This window comes from Coturnix japonica, chromosome 1 (assembly GCF_054131305.1).
Source record: "Coturnix japonica strain WE chromosome 1, WE-NBRP24, whole genome shotgun sequence".
NCBI lineage: Eukaryota > Metazoa > Chordata > Aves > Galliformes > Phasianidae > Coturnix > Coturnix japonica.
This window is the reverse complement of record NC_140663.1, coordinates 69330118-69347111: the sequence shown is the minus strand read 5'-3', so window position 1 is coordinate 69347111 and position 16994 is coordinate 69330118. Positions and strand designations below refer to the sequence as shown.

General features: G+C 42.4%; 1 protein-coding gene across 19 annotated transcripts in view; it reads left to right on the top strand.

The window, feature by feature from the left end:
- PRR5 (proline rich 5) overlaps window positions 1-16994 on the top strand; it is a 69367-nt gene that overhangs the window by 1031 nt on the left and 51342 nt on the right. For 11 of the 19 annotated variants that reach the window (XM_085544048.1, XM_015870282.2, XM_015870254.2 and 8 more), the window contains one exon: window positions 16650-16786. The exons of 5 other annotated variants lie outside the window; for them this stretch is intronic. The gene's annotated coding sequence lies outside the window, so the exon portion shown is untranslated. Of the gene's footprint in view, window positions 1-7984; window positions 8003-9011; window positions 9404-16649; window positions 16787-16994 lie in introns of those variants that run through there. 3 more of the 19 variants (XM_085544028.1, XM_085543991.1, XM_085544012.1) reach the window with 3 other exon arrangements.

Below are 16994 nucleotides of genomic sequence, written 5' to 3'. Positions count from 1 at the left end.
CAGTCTTCGCATCTAGGACATAGGTGGATTTATGACGGTGGTGCTGCCTTGCAGAACTGTTCCTTGGTCATTACTTCTCCCTTAGCCAAAGAGTAACTCCTCTAAAGCTTAGTTGTGGGAGCCAAATGAATTTAACTCCGTTTGTTTTATTCCGTGTTAGTCTGTTAATGTGTTGCTAGAAACACGTATTGACAGAGGTTTCATACTTGTAACACGTGCTATTGATTGAGTGACTTAATGCTTCATTGTTCTTATTAATAATCTGACTAAGGGAAGACTGTGGAAGGAGTGTGGAATTAAGACGTGTTCCCAGAGAGTGTGCAGCAAACAAGCATTGCAAAGCAGTGTAAGAGGAACATCTGAAAGAACTCATTGCCCAGGATGGAGCTGGTTTTTTAGCACTCCTGTGCTCCAGAATATACCGCTAGACTCTTGATACTTTGTCTTTAGTTCACAAGCTGTTGTATTTAGAGCTCTTCAGAAGATCTCGACGGAAACATTTGTGTCAACCAAGAGTGCAGGTCAAGTTCTGAGTCTTCAGAAAAAACAAAAAATTAATGTAAAAACCACCAGGATTAATGAACGACTCCATAAACATGCACAATAAAATGCAAGATCTGCAAGAGAAGTCAAAGTGGCAATTAATCTTTTAGGATCAACAATAGGTAGTGGCTAAAAATAGCATTTCCTGTTTCAGCAATAGAGTTAAATATTGTAGTGGATATTGGCTGAAACAAGGTATATTGGTTCAGCACTGAAGGCTCCGATAATTTGTGCCAGCTTGCACGCAGGCCTACTTCTTTGTTTTCCTTTAAAGCATCATTCTTGCTTGTGTATTTGATGATAAACCGGAAAAGCAAAGCAAAAATTGTTCTCCAAGGGGAAGATTGGAGCTTATTTATTTATTTATTTATTTAGGCTGTACAATAGTGTTACTATGATCTTTGAAGCATGTTCTGATCTCTCATAACTCAATGTGGGATGGCTGCGTTGCGTTCGACTTGTACCTAGATTAACCCTGTAAATGGGAAGGAGCATCTTCACACCAAGAGGAGGAAGGTTAGATCCGGTTCTAATCATCTAATGGTGTTTAAAGTTCTTTAGCCATGACCACAGTGTCTGAAAGAACTGGTGAATTACGAGACTTGGTTGCCTACATCTGTGGTCCAGGACTCAGTGACACTGAACAAAAAGAAGAGAGGAAAATGACCAGTGCTTTTCCAGAAGCCCATCCTCCTGGTATCATTTGCTTTCCTCATGGTTTCTTAGGACAAGAATGGTGAGTTTGGGCTGTGGAGAAAGGATTAACTTGGATTAATTAGCTCAGGCATATCTAGCCCTAAGAAGATGGGAAGTACTATGAGGGTTATGGATTATTTGAATTAACTATTACTCTTATAGACATTGGTTGCCTGTTCAAAAATTGTACGTTTCAAGCTGTTGGTGATATTGAAGTGTTGCGTAAACTGTGGTTTAGGTCTGTTTCAGCAGAAAGGCCAATGAAAGTCTTTTAGTAAGGAAAAATATAATAGGTAAAGATTTTTCTATTTGAATATTTATTTTAGTGGCTGTGATATGTACGTATATGGGAGGGAGAAGAAGGAGCTGAGTTAAAAGCTGATTTTTTTTATGCCCCCCTGCAAATACATTTGCATTAAACGTTTTCAGGCAAGCTAAACTGTAGGACTGGTGCAGAATGCTAAACAAAACCTGACAGCTAAATCAGAAGATGCCATAGAACGATCCTGGCCATTCCCATGCTCAGACATTTAAGATTGTTACTTGTAATGATTATTGATCTGAAACAAACACATGTTCGGTGGGGGGAAAAAATGAAACATCCATTTTATTCCAAGCTATTTTCATTTCAAACATGTTTACATTGTGTCACATTACCCCGTGGCTGCTGGAAGGCTCGCAGGAACCCAGACCCCTTCCTGCCTATCAGCTAGCCACAGTATATGCCTTTGTGTTGGCTGGGCTGAAATTCTGTCCACCTTAAAAGCAGTTTGGGGCTCAGCACTGGACTAAGTATCATCATGTGTATGTTCTTTATGCTGCTTGAGTGAGCAGGCAAAGCTGCAGCTGTTTTTGGAAACCTGGTGTGGATGAGAATAAAGTGCATTTATGCTCACTGCTAGTTTAATGTAAATGCCAGTATGATGACAATCAGGAAAGGAACATGAAAGACTTCAGAAGAGCCTGGTGCACCTTACCTGCAAACGTGTAAAACTTCAGTGCCTGCAGCTGCTGGAAGTGAACTTTCCTTCAGTGTTGGCAGACCAGCAGCGAAGAATGAGCAGTGTGGGGAGTGGAATAGGGCAATAAAATGAGCAAGGCTAGTGTGTGCAGTGGGTGTGTGAAGGCATACCGAAAGTCACGGGGTTAAAACAGATGGAGGGCTGTGGCAGTAAAGCAGAAGTGTAAGGTGGTGCATTTGGGGTATTCTGGTTGTGCATAGAAGAGTAATGTGGGTGCTCTGGGTGCGGTGGGCTCCGTGAGTTAAACAGAAAGACTCCTGCGTTTTGAAAGCTTGGGAGGGAAGAGAAAAAACTGACCAGGAAACTGAATGGGCTGAATTAAGAGGAAATGCTTAGTGTTGATTTCAGGTGCAGATACCTCATATAGCATCATTTAGCCTTTGCAAGGCTTCTCAGGTGGCCAAGAAGGCCAATATCATCCTGGCTTGTATCAGAACTAGTGTGGCCATCAGGAGCAGGGAAATAATTGTCCCTCTGTACTCAGCACTGGTGAGGCCACACCTCCAATACTGTGTCAGGTTTGGGCCCCTCACTGCAAGAAAGACATGGAGGCCCTGGAATGTGTTCAGAGGAGGGCTATGAAACTGGTGAGGGGTCTGGAGGAGCAGCTGAGGGAACTGGGATTGTTCAGTCTGGAGAAGAGGCTCGGGAGATGTTACTGCTCTCTATAACTACTTAAAAGGAGGATGTGATGAGGTGGGGGTCAGCCTCTTCTGCATAACTAGTGATAGGCAGTGCTGGTAGTGCTGTTGGTTTGGGTATTTTTAGAGCTTATAGAGAGCCCAGGAAGATGTTATGAGGGGCTGGCAGCTCAGTAGTTTGATCTCCCTGGCTGAGCCTTGCCTGGGAATTGGGATGGAGATGTCAGAAATGAGAGTGTGCAGCTAACAGGCCTACTGCTCTGCTTAGAGCCCGCTCCTAGATCACCCATGCGGCCTGCTGAGAGGGACAGGCCGCCCCGCCAACCTAGGGAAGGCACTGTGGGGAGGGAGGGAGACTGGGTGTACTGATAGATCCTGTGCCATCTTTAGCTCATAGGAGCCTGCAGTCCAGGAAATATAGGAATGCGTGTCTTGCTGGCAGCTGAAATGTATGCCATTACTTTGTAAAACAAATGCTGTAGCATATGTTAGGCCTTTCTGATCACACCGCAAGGAAAGCAAGTAGGGGGAAGGAGGTGGGGGGACAGTTTCTGGTGGTGCACACAGCAGGTCAAGCTAGAAATATTGCTTTGTTTACACTGATTTTGCTATTTTGTGTTCTTGGATCTGTGTTATATTCTCTTGAGGAAAATCTGTAAAGTAAAAGACTCGGGGCATTTTCCTGCTTTAAAAGAAAGGATATTATTGGAATATTGTTACCTCTTGGCTGAGTCCTGTAATAGACACAACATTGTGTGCTTGCTGAAGTGTGAAAAGCAACTTCAAAGGGGCTACTCTAGAATCTTGGGCAATGCACAAACAGATCAGAAGGGCTGAGGGCTGTGATCCGAAACACACTGCAGTCAGGGGAGGGATGGCTGCTTTGGATGAACGCCAGGGATTTTTCAGTCCAAGATCTTATTTTTGCTTGCTTGAATTTAATCAGTTTATTTGGGTTTAAGGTGTTATTTAGAAGATGGTCTCAAGAATATGAAAGGATTGTGATTTTGAACAGAAACCTACTGAATTTTGTGGTACTTCTATATGGAAGTGGGTATTCTGTTCCTCTCTTCAGATATGCAGCTGATCTGTTCATGAACAGGGACAACTGAATGGCCAACTAGGATAGTGACATACCTCTCTCAGGTGGTTTGGTGCCTTTAAGTTGTAATCTTTTCTCCACTGCATTTCTTGTCCATCCTGGAATAGTCTAGGGTTTGTATAAATTAGATGTGCTGTTACTGCAAGAACAAGTGGAGTCACAAATGTTCCAAGATGGTACATTGCTGCAGGATAGGGAGAAATGTTTCTATTCTGATTCATACTGGCTGCTTTAAAAATTGGAGATCATTTGACTGTCTTCACCATGAATGGTTTATTGGATGTAGGCAGAGTAAAAAACAAACAAATGGCATTTACAGAACTGGCTTAGAGATGACCCTCCTTTAATTATGTGTAACTTGAATCCCAGACTTTGCTCATTCAAGACTTCGAACCAGTTCTTTGCTTCCTGCGCTGTCCATTTGAAGCGGAAAGTAAGAAGAAGTGAAATTATTACTATTATTATTATTATTATTTTAATTTATTTTTTGTCTTGGTTTCAAAGGAAATCAGGCAGCCTAGAAAAGTTGAACATTCTTCCAGAAAGTGCATTATTCCAGCTTGGATGTGCTTATCCAACCCCTGTATGAACGAGTACTGCTGTTTTTAACACTGTTTCAATTTTTCTTGCCATAAAATATCCTTTCAAGGACCTCTCCAGAAAGATTAAAGATCCTTTGATTACCTCCTTATACTCTGACTTAGAAAAAACACCATCAAACTGGTTGAATGTGGCAATTTTTGTTGATTCCAATGAATAAATTAATTTCACGTACAATTCTAAGAGAAATATCCACTGTTGCCTGCATTACTGTCTGCATTACTTTATATATGTGATTTGGTTTTATAGTGTTAATTTGCTATTAAAATATGGGCATTACTGATTGCGTACAGAGAGTCTTGATTCGCTCTTAATTGCTCCACTGGTTGGCAGCAAGGCATTGTGCTTGTGCAGGAATGGGGGTGTTATCAGAACTGAACATTTGTCAAAGGCCATTAGGACTTTTTGGTTTGGTTTCTAAGTTATCTCTGAAGTACTCAGCAAAAGCCACTGGCAGTGGGTTATCAGACTAAGTAGATGTCTGGGTTGGCTGGCTATAACAAAAATTCTAATCCTAAATAAAGCAGTATTCCTGGCCTAAGTTTTCCTTTGGTGTATCCATTTTATCAGTGAGGCCTATTCAGAATGCCAGGAAAAAGACATTCTTGTGGTAATTCTGGCACCCTTGGAGATAGGAAGTTATGGAAATTTTGAAAGCGAGTCTGTTTTCATAAAATATCCAAGCTGGTTTTGTGTAAGTGAAACACTTGGAAAGTTCAGATACAAAGCCAGAGGTTGGCTCGAGTGTGCGAAATTTACTTGTGTGGATCAAATTTGGCATTACAGCATGCTTCAAATTTAATTCTGTAATGTGCAGTTCTAGCATCGGTCAGGTTTTGTTTTGTTTTTTTGTTTTCTTTCCATTTTATTCTGCATTGCTTTTGTTCATTCATCACTATTAAGCAATTTCCTGGGGCCGCTCAGGCTTAAGGGCGTGTTTGCATGACTACCAGAATTGTCTGTGGTTATGCAGATGGGGCAGAAAGTATTACACAGGGCTGTAAGATATTTTTTCCCTGTCTACAGCACTGTATACACTTCATTACAGTCATCGTGGGTTTCTCAACATATGTAAAATGTAATGTGAAGAATGGTCCCTGTAAGGAAAGAGATGGAAGATATGATGCTTTTAGGATCAAGTTTTTAGCACTGGCAACACACTGCTGGCACTTCTGCTTTTTACTCTATTTGCTGGGAAAATAAGTATCTGAAAGAATATCTATTAGCTGATTTAAATTCAATTATATGTTCCATTCATAGAGTTTTTAACATTGTTTAACGAGAGATGCAACTGAATTGCAGAGCTCTTATTCTCCCCCTGAATGCACTGGGGTCTCATCCGAGGTCCTGGGAAGGATTTTCGATCACTCACATTTTAATCCTGTTCCTTGTAATTATTTTTTGGCTTATGAGGAGTCCTGTACATACTAATTCTGGAAGTCTTAATTATGCTTATTTAACAAATGCTTCCAATCCCTGTTTATCTGCTTTTGTATCTATTGTTTATTGGCATTTTCTTATTGAGTCTTTAAACCCTTGGTATCAGGAGCTAGGACCACCCTGCCTTAGGCAGTATACAAACACGAGGCAAATTCTCAGCTGACACTTCAGCAGCATTTAGGTATCCTAGAGAGTAAATATCCACCCCTGTTGCAAAAACAAGCTTTGTGTCCTATGGTTATTGAAGGCTGCAAGGAGTTAGGTTTTACAAAGCCTTCATTTCATCTGTGTGCTTAGGCAGAAACGTGCTTTTTCTCACTTCTCTCTGCCTTGCATTTCCTCATTCGCATAAAGGGGCTGACAAATGCTTAGGCAAAGTGAATTCTTTAGGCAAAGCTTGCCCCTCCTATTGTCTTTCCTATTTGCTTGCTTGTTTTGACAGCTTCTCTATTCAGTATTAAACAACAGGAGAAGAGAATCACTGCTAAAAATAAAGATACTCTATTTTCACCTAATCCTGTGAAAAAGAACATTCTGTTTCCTTCATGAATGGTCCAACTGCGAGATTCCTTGCTGGACCTAACTTTTGTAATGGCAGGAAGAACATGAAAGCCTACTGAAATTAGGGACTGTGGCACTGTAGAATGCGCTCTATGTATAATACTTAGTACCCTCTGAAGACTTGATCTGGGAGCATGATTTTCTTGGCATTTGGGTTTGAAGCAGAGCTTGGGGGTGTCAGAGGGCAGTTAGCTGAACCTAGGCTCTTCCCAAAGCATTTTATGTTTTCCCTTTGATTTTCTATATGGGCCCTCACCTGCATGTCTAGACAGACCCTTGGCATCTTCTGTCCTCTCAGTCCCATTGCCAGCAGGTGCCAGGAAGGGTGGACATGGCTTAGACACATGTAAAGGGATGTACCCTTTAATGCTTCTTGCTTTGCACTCTTTCAAGAAATGCAAGTAATAAGACAGATGACATATGTATCTATTGGGATTCCTAGTCTTTCAATTTGAGCTTTCCAGAGACTGGCTAGATACATCTGGCATAGCCCTGAAGAGTGGCTTTTATCCATGTCTGCTACTGAGCTATATTTACATACGATGGGCTTAGATTACCTGTGGTTTGATCTTTGAGTGCAACCCAGCTCTACTGCTGTATGATCTCATATAAAGGTTGGAGGTGTGGTGTGCTGTGGTTTAGGGTGGCCACAGTGATGAGAAGAGCTTTTGGAGGGACCCAAGGGCAATTTTACCACCACTTTGGCTGGCTCCTGCAGCTCTGAGTCTGTGTTTCGAGATCTCAGACACAAACCAAATCATTTGCTTACATCCCCTCCCTCATCCTTTTTGTTTCTAATAAAGTTCTCTGCATCTGCTGGGCTGCGTGCAGTCTCCTGCCTGCCTCTGCAAATGAGGCAATAATAGAGCAGATTTATTAAGCTGATAGATTAAATAACAGGAAATAACAGTGGATTTAGTGGAATCTGAAGACAGTTGTGACCTCTGAGGAATACTGTGGTGTGCTCAAATAAAGTCTGGATGGTGCCAGTGGTCAGGGTGGCCAGAGTCATAGGGGACATTTGAAGTTAGTTAAGAGAAAATCACTTAGATTTTAAAAACAACTGGTTGTTTTGCTGATTCTGCAGCAAAGCCCCTATCTTCTCAACGTGGAAAGGGAAATAAAACACCTTTAGCCTGATGCAGATCCTCTCCAGGCAGCAGCCTGTTTAGTTGTGAATTTACAACTTCTTTGCTTGCTGCAGAAAAGGAACCCAAATGTTTTTTTGTGCTCTGGGGCTGGCAGATGCAGATGGCAGTGTCTTGGTGCTGGTGGCTTGCTCTGCAGCACTGAGCAGAATGTGATGAGGCAGGGCTTATGTATGCTGTTGTGGTAGCAGCTGGGCTGAAGTCTGGGAAGCACTCGAGAAAGAGTTTGTCAGAGCAAGTGCTGAGAAGGTGAGTAATACTCACGCATGTGGAGTAGCTGAAGGTATTGATTCTTTTTTGCACTGCTTTCCTGGTATAAATTATGTCCAGGGCAGCGCAGTGTACCCTTTCCTTGGGGCATTTGTATGCAAACACTGCTGTCTTGTGCTGTAGTTAATGCCTGCAGCACTGACAGTTAACTCTTGTGCTGTCCTAATTCCTATCCTGTCCTCTTCCTCACCTTCTCCAATTACTTTTCGGTTTTGTCTATTTAAGAGCTGTAAATTACTACAGTAAACCTGTGACTCTCAGGAAATATGTTTATCTGTGGCTGATGTTACTGAATTACTGATTAGAAATGTGCAGAGGTGTAGAAGATGAGGCCATTTGTATTGGTGAGGTCTTTAGAGCCAAAGGCTGGCTCAATGCGAAACAAGCAGGGTCCACTGGTCTTTTCTGGTGCCTGGCAAAAGCCTTTTTTCTCACTTTTTGTTTGAAAATGCAGGGATACGGGGAAGGTTTTTTCTTTTAAGTTCCATCTTATCTAGCTTGCTGCCGTGACAAGATGTGGAAACTCTTCTGCTACTCTAATTATCCACGAACGATTGTGCCTAGAACATATCCTGGGAGAACATATGCTTCTGTTTTTTGCCTCTGCTAAAATAATCTTTTTTTGTGCTGCCTTCCCGCATCACCTAACTCAGGGAGATTTTGGTCTATGGCTGAGACCCCCACAGTTTAATGGCAAACAATAATAATATGACTTATAAATACGACTACTCTTATGCTGTTTTTTGAATGCTCAGGAGCCTGCTTGATAAAACTTGGAGGAAAAGAAATGCCCAACTAGTAGTTAATTTTTACTGAGATGCAAGTGCCTGAGATTTTCCCTGAACCAAATGCAGTGCCTCAGCTTGCACCAATCTTCTGAATAGCTTTCAAGTTTGGGGCTTGTGTTCTTTGGGGGGTTTTCCCTGACTCTTTCCTTGCCTGTTAACCCCTGGCAGCTTTCCAGCATTGTTCTCTGAAAGGGTAGAGCAGCGCTTTCACTGCTAATTCAGCAGAGATTGAGTGATAGCGCTAGTAGAGGCTCAGGACTGCAGCTGGAGCAGCTTCAGGTTGCAGTTCCTTCCCATTAACATACGTATTCCTTGCTTGTTGAAGATAACTGCTGCCAGTGCTGTAAGAGCCATGGTTGAGCTGTGATGTTGGATCTGAGATCTGAATTGTGTTGCTGTTCAACGACTTGTGATACTGGATCTCCAGCACTTCTCTTGTTTTCATGGAAGCATGAAAGTAACCAACTAATATCTAAAAGGCCTTTTGCTGAAGAAGCATTTGTTCTGGATGTGACTCCTGCTGCTTGCACAGGGTTGTTACCTGGTTACAAAGGAGTTGTGGAAAGGTGTGAGCACTCAGCGTTACATTCAGGTTTGTACCTTTGCATTGTTGGTGCAACTCTTGAGTGATATGAGGAAGCCTCTGCTGGATTACTCAGAGGAAATTTTGGTATGAATGTGACACTGCAATCAAGGGTCAAATCACTCTGGAACACATTATGGCAAATTAAAGAGGGTTTTTTGTTTGTTTGTTTGTTACTTTGGGTGATGGTATCTTTCTCTTTTGAAGTTGTATAAAACTTCAGCCTTGTTAGGAGCCTGCTGGTTGTCTGGGACAACTCATTGCTTTTATGGAATTGAGGAGAATGGGGAAAACTTCTTGCTTTTTTCTTTCTTTCTTTATTCATGAATCAAGGACCTTCTTTTCTTTCTTTCATATTTTTCTAATACTTTTTTTTTTTTTTTTTTTTTGGTGTTCAGTTTTTTTTTTAATTAGCACTCAAGGCTGTTACATTCATATACCCTTAACATCAGTGGACAAAGCAGTACTGTGATGGTTGACCAAAGTGATGCTGTATCCTGGCTGTGGAGTGACAGAAGGGAAACAGTGCTACAGTTGCTCCTGCAGTTACTTTGTGGTGATAGTACCTAAGCCACTTATGAACAGGACTATACAGTGTTAGGCTTCATTTAAGTACACAAAAATACATACTCAAAAAGTACATGTATACATGCATATATATGTGTATATACATTCCCAGTTAATAGAAAGTAGGAGGTCTGGTGAGGAGGTTGTTCACAAGTCGCACTGGTGGGAATGCTGTAGCTTCCTTTGATTGTCTGATGTGTTCCCATTGTTGGCTGATATGGTCTATGTCTTAATGAACAAGTATGCTTTAAATTAGTCTCTGATGAACCACCAGCCATCCTGAAGGAATGACTTACAGACTGTGCTCTCTTTGGCTGACAGTCTGGGTTTCCTTCCTGGATTCTGTGGGGTTAGTGAGCCAAAGGGACATCCCACCAGCCTGCTGTTCACCCGCCAGCCCTGCCCATGCTGGAGCAGCTGTGCAGCAGCAGTTGCCATCTGTCTTCGCGAGGACAGATTGCTCATGCAGAGAATCAGGAAGTAATTATAAAGCGAATCTCATTTGCTCTTAGAACATGTGGAGGTCCAACAAGCTGTCCCTCCCCCTTTTCCCCCGCACACACAGTAAAGGGAAGCAAATGATAGGAGTGAAATGCAGGAGAGGAAAGATACAAACTGCTGTTTTCATCATCCACCCGCCCAGAGCTGCTCAGCTGATTGCACTCTTCTCACCCAGTGGAGATGGCCATGGGGGCTGTGCAGAGAGCTCCAGGTCCTGGAGGCCTGTAATACCACAAGCCACTAAACCATATCTCATAACTCCTCATCCAGATGTCTCTTGAACACTGCTGGGGATGGCAACTCCACCACCTCCCTGGGCAGCCATTCCAGTGCCTGACCACTCTCTGAGAGGAAAAGTTTTCCCTTATATCTAACCCAAATCTCCTCTGGTACACCTTGCGGCTATTTCCTTGGGTCCTGTTTGTTGCCTGGCAGAAGAGACCGAGCCCTTCCTCATCACTACCTCCCTTCAGGAAGTTGTAGAGTGCAGTGAGGTCTCCCCTGAGCCTCCTCTTCTTGAGACTGAACAATCCCATCTCCCTCAGCTGCTCCTCATAAGATTTGTGCTCCAGACCCCTCACCAGTTTTGTTGTCCTTCTCTGGACATGTTCCCGGGCCTTTGTGAAGCTGTATTTTGTATTTACTACTGTGGAGACCTCGAAAACAGGCACATATGGCCTTCAAGGTGGTGAATACTAGGAACTAAATGTAAATACTCAGGGTGTGTTTGTGCTTCTGAGAATAGCTTTGGATACATTCCTTGACATTTCAGATATGAGGAGTCCACCTCTTTCCTGGAGCCACACACTCTTCAGGGAGGTCTCAAAAAACCCTGTTTTTTTGACCCAGTGTTTGTTTGTGGCAATAAAAAAAACAAACCTCATGTACCTAATGTAGAAAAAGTAAAATAAGCACTGCGCTATTTCTGGTTTTCCTCACATGGTGTTACTGATGATCATAGAGTCACTGGCAAGTGTCCCTTCCTGAGCCTGAGCACCTCTCTATACCACACCCTGTCCTGACACAGCTGCAGCACATCCAGCCTCTGGCTAGTTTCAGTAGGAAGGATAAAGCCATCTGAGATCCAGTCAATTTCCTTCTGATGCTATTTTACACTCTGCTATCCAGGTATATTGCCCTCACTAGTGGAAAACTTAGTTTACAGATTTGTGAAAAGAGAGAAGTAAAGTTGTCAAGGGCGATCACAGGTCATGACCTTGTCATTCTTTTTTTCCTATGCAGATTCTGCATTGAAAATGACTTTTGGCTCTGTTCTGCTCTCTCTGCCTCTCCTTTTGCTTCTTCCAATGCTTGTTCATTGCCAGAAGCCATGAGTTGGATGAGAAGGGAGTGATTTGTTCCTCTTAGCTGCTGCTGACTCTCAGTTGTCTGGGATCTATCAGTCTCTTAATCCCTCCATAGAGGCCTGCTGTTGTTCTCATAGGAAGCTGCTTTTTGCTGTGGATGTTTTTTGCATGTGCTTCAGGAGCAGCTGCTATAAATGTGCTCTGGCACTTCTGCAGCTGGAGGCTGAGCATGGGGTTTGCAGGGGTGCCATGGTGAGGTGGGCTGTGGGCAGAATGGCTTACGAATAGCTGAGGGAAATGAAAATGTCCCTCCTTTGCTTTTCCACCTCACTGCAGTGTTTAGGAATGAGGATGGAGATGAATAAAGAATGCTTTACTAAAAAGCTGAAGCAGAGTGCCTCTCTTCTTTGAGGCAAATGTTGGACCTTGCCTGAATGGCAGTCTGCAGGGCCATTTATGATCTTGAGAAGCACTGCTGTTGGGTTGTGGTTTTTTTGGACTGTCTTGTCACGTGGCAGTCACCTCTTCACAAATGTGATGCTGTTTTAACTCTGTGATGCAACTCTCACCGGCAGCGTGAGAACACTGGCAGTGGTGCAGTTGCATTTTCAGCTCTACTTATGAAATGTTTTTGCTTAAGTAACATCGATGAAACATTTGCGTTATTGGGTAACAAATCAAGGGATTTACTGCACAGCTCAATTTCAGCAGTCTGGCTCGTTTCCAGTGGAATTGGTCCCATTTGTAACAGCCAGAACCCCATGAAAACACCACTTGGGTCTGTGCTGTTTGTGCTTAAGGTTCAATGGATGGCAAACAAAGAATGAAAGAGGCTTTAATTAGGAGTTTTGAGGGTAGAGAATGTTATAATCTAAGGAAAGAGAGGACATCTTTTGGTGTTTTTGGACTAGGTTAATTCTACTAATAGCCCCTTAAATTTTGTTCTTGCTCTTGGTACACATTCTAGCTTTTTCTTTGTCTCCATGGAATAAAATTTGACACATTTTGGTGCAGAGCTTTCTACAACTTTTCCTCCAACTTCTTATAAAGGTAACACCAAGGGTTTTGAGGAATAGTTATTCCTTTTGGGTTTCTGTCTTTGAAAGCTTGATGTCCTCGGAGATGCACAAGCAGATTGTCGCTAGTGCAGCTGAAAACTCAGAGAGATACATGGAACAGAAACAGATGGTCAGCAAAAAGATTTCAGCTACAAGAAGTCAGTATTAAAAACAATCATTATTTGTCTGGGGTACAGCATTGCCCCAGGGAAAGTCAACAAGGGTTTTCCTGTTGATTTCTGTAGCCAGAATTCATCATAATTCAGCCTTCTGTTATAATTTGAATTTGTGGCTTGAATTTTAGCTTGATTAAAGTGACATTTTTTTCCCTTTAAAAAATTAATCTTGAATTAAAGTACAGAGGAAGTACAGATATCTGTTAATCTCTGGCAAAAAGAAATACACACATAATTTTAACCTACAAATCCTGCATTAGTCTGAAAAAAAAACCAGCGAGTGAGGGTGCCTGGGTAGCAGCTATAGCATATGTTGAACCGTGCAGTTTGGATGCTTGGAACCAGCTGTATGCTGGCTTGTTAAATAGCCAAGGAAGGGAATGTTGAGAGCACAAATGCCACTTGCTTCATAGTCTGAAATGCTGCTTATCCAACACCAAAAAAAAACCCACACATGGATAAAGCAGAGAGTACAAACTGTATTTTTATATCAGTGCCTTCTTGCTTCATTCCATGCACTTATTTCCTCACTTCTGGTCGATTTAGCTGAGCTTACAGACCTGAAGCAGTGACCCAACCTTTGCATTTCCAGCCACCAGTGTTTCTCCTGGCCAGTGCAGTCAGAACATCTTCCAGCAGAAGGCCTTTAATGCTGCTGCTGTGGGTTTTCAGGCAGCAGACCTTGATCATGCCTGGCTGGTTATAGTTTAGTTACAATCATCCAGCACGTTAGTTCTTGGCTTGCACCTCGCATACTGCAGTTATTGAAATGTTGGGGGTTATCTGACAGTCACTCATAGCTGAGTTGAATGACGTGCATGATAATATCACAAATTGGTCCGTGACTGATTCCTCAGCTGGCTATGCAGGGGCATCACTGGGCAACTGTGTCAGCTCAACTGAAATAGGGATTTACTGCAGCCCCTGTTGTCAGTCCTGAGTAGGAGCCGGCATTCCTTTGGCCAAACAAGTTCCTGTTGTTTGAAAAGAATGAGTTTCACCCACACTCACACATAAGCTAGCCGTGTGGATAAGGAGGGCAGTTACATTAGTCCATGTTTGTACTGCACCTGTGAGTGTGCTCTGGGATCTGCACTCCCCTGGGCTCAAGTTTCCTTCTGTGCTGACTGGGTGATCTCAGGCCCTAAAACTGCTAAGTGATGGCTGTGTCTGCAAAAGTGTTTAGGGTCATCCACAGTGATTGCCCTCAAGGATTTTTATTGCTGCTTTCCCTGTAGCAGGGCTTGAGGGCCTGTAAGTGGTGCTGTGCCTTAGAAAACAAAAATGATTCTAAAACTCACCTGCATGGTGTCAGTGCTTGGTAACAAAAGGCTGTATGGATTCCCGAGCAGCTCTACTTGCCCAAATAACACACTGGCTGCTCCAATGGTGTGAGAAATACACTTAGTTAAAATGACCTACTTCCATACTACAGCACTGTGGGCTGATCTGTCTATTTGTTTCTTTTCCTCATACATTCTCATTTTCCATTTCCTCCAAACCTACAAATAGGTGGAAATGTACAGGATATCACAGGTTTGAAAAGAAGTGATGCTTCATACATTTAAGGATTGGCTGAGCTTGGATCATCAAATTGAGGTCAATTGCAGTAAAAATGGCTGAGGATTTTTGCCTTGAAGTTCTCCCTTCCCCATAATCCTGAAAAACTGCAGTATGGTGTTGGTTTGTTATTCCAGCTAATCAAATTACCACAGGTTATAGGCAAAGTGGAAGATGTTATTACTTGCTGGCACTGAAATGTCAAAGCAGAATCTCCATGCACAAGGGTACTTCATAACCATAAGCATCTAATCTGCGAGCCAAATAGCTCTTATTGCACTTTCTGTCCAATCTCAGTGGGAATTCTCATATACATTAAATTAGAAAGGAGATAAATATATATATATATTCAATTCGTCTTTAAAGCAGGCTGGAAATAAAGCCAAAATTCATGGCAACACCTGTTATTTTAGGTAGGTGCTTTGATGACATCCACTTTCAGCAGAGCTGAGCTGTTTATGGTGTTGAAGGACCTCTGTGTCCTGACCGCTCTGGCAGTTTTGGCAGGTGCTCCTAGTACAAAGCCAGTCGTACCAAGAAAATTCTGCCCTAATACAGCTTCCTTTGCTTACAGCATTTTTTCATGTATTTGGACAACACCTGTCTATGTCTGCAGGAGTTTTGTTGGCATAGGATGTTCATAAGCAGTGTATGGTGTTTTTACCTTTTTTAGGTGTTTACTTGAAATATCTCACATGAAATGTGTTCATTATTTGTCATCTTTAGTATGTATGAGTGTTGCTGAAAAGGCTGGTTTCTCTGCCTTGTCCCCCATGTACTCAGAATGCCACTTCCTGGCTCTGTAGCCTACAAGCTTAGATAATTTCTCGTGTTCTGCAAACTGTGTACTGAGCTGCTTGAGTGTGCACTCCTTAATACACTGCAGTGTAAAACCCCTGGCTTTGTGCAGTTATTTAAACTAACACCTCTGACTTGGACTAAAATAAGTGGTAAAAGAGTGAAGCACACCCCTAGAGCAGACAGAAGGCAGGAATATGAGGTGATTAAGGATTAAGGATGGGTAGATAGTGATAGGACAAGGGGGAATGGTTTTAAACTGAGACAGGGGAGGTTTAGGTTAGATATTAGGAGGAAGTTTTTCCCCCAGAGGGTGGTGATACACTGGAACAGGTTGCCCAAGGAGGTTGTGGATGCCCCATCCCTGGAGGCATTCAAGGCCAGGCTGGATGTGGCTCTGGGCAGCCTGGTCTGGTTGTTGGTGACCCTGCACATAGCAGGGGGGTTGAAACTGGACAATCATTGTGGTCCTTTTCAACCAAGGTCGTTCTATGATTCTATGACTATTTAGTTCCTTCAAAGGCACAAAAGATTAATCTTAGAGTACAACTTTTTTAAACACAGAAGTTAGTTACAAAGTGTGTATGCGATGCTAGAAAACTAAAGCTGGGCTGTTTTGTGCCTAAGATAAACCGGGTTGAGAAGGAATTTTGTACGTTCTGGCTTACGTTTAGCAGTGTGGTGGAGCTGGTTTAAGTGACTGTGCTACACACAAGGTGATGAAGAACCAAACTCAGAATGTGTGTGTGTGCGCTGTGTCTGTGTATATGCGGATTTTTATTATTTTTTTTTTTAGTATTTTTGGTACATCGCAGCCTTTATTTGAAGCCATAAGGAGAGAATTTCCATTATTTTTAAATGAGGCATTTAAGACTTTTCCGGGTCTTACAGGACAGCTTCTCTCCAAAGGGGAACACTGAAGACTATGAAGCTTATTTCAAAGCTTTCTTTTGTTTTGGGACACAGAACTGCTTGTTGTGTATGTGCTAATGGAAAGTGGCTTGTTCAGTTTGGTGATAAGTGCAGCTCCTAGCACTGGTGTCAATGAGTTGGTTCCCTCTTAATGAATATGAATCACGGAAAGGAAAATCAAAGAAATGTTTAGTTGTATCAGTGATGATGATGATATGTGTAGCAGCTGAATATTGCAGTTGTTTCACTTCTGTGTGTATCACAGTTGTTTCACTTCTGTTTGTATTGTGTGTGAGGTTATTAGTGCACGATAGAGAAACAATTCCTAGAATAACAGCACGTGCAATGCTACTTTTTGTTCATCTCTTTATTGCAGAGCTGCCTATTTTACAAGGGGATGAATTTTTTAACCAAATTCTATCACCTGTCAAGAGTTTTCATGTGATTCTTGGAAAGCTGCTACAGAGTCTTCACTATCAGTTATTCAGTCCTGTTTTCTTCTCCCTTCAGCAGGTAAGCAAAAGTTCCTGCAACGCTCTCTGCAGTGGGAAAATGTTTCTAGTTTTGGGTACCTATAGAGTTCCTTTTGTTGGACAGAGTAGAGTTAGCATCTCCCTTCCAATATGTCATGCAGATCCTACTGTGTTTTGTTGCTATTCAGATCAACTTGTATGATGATGCAGTTTTCTGTGATCTTTCAACATCAGCTTGTGTCTGTCAG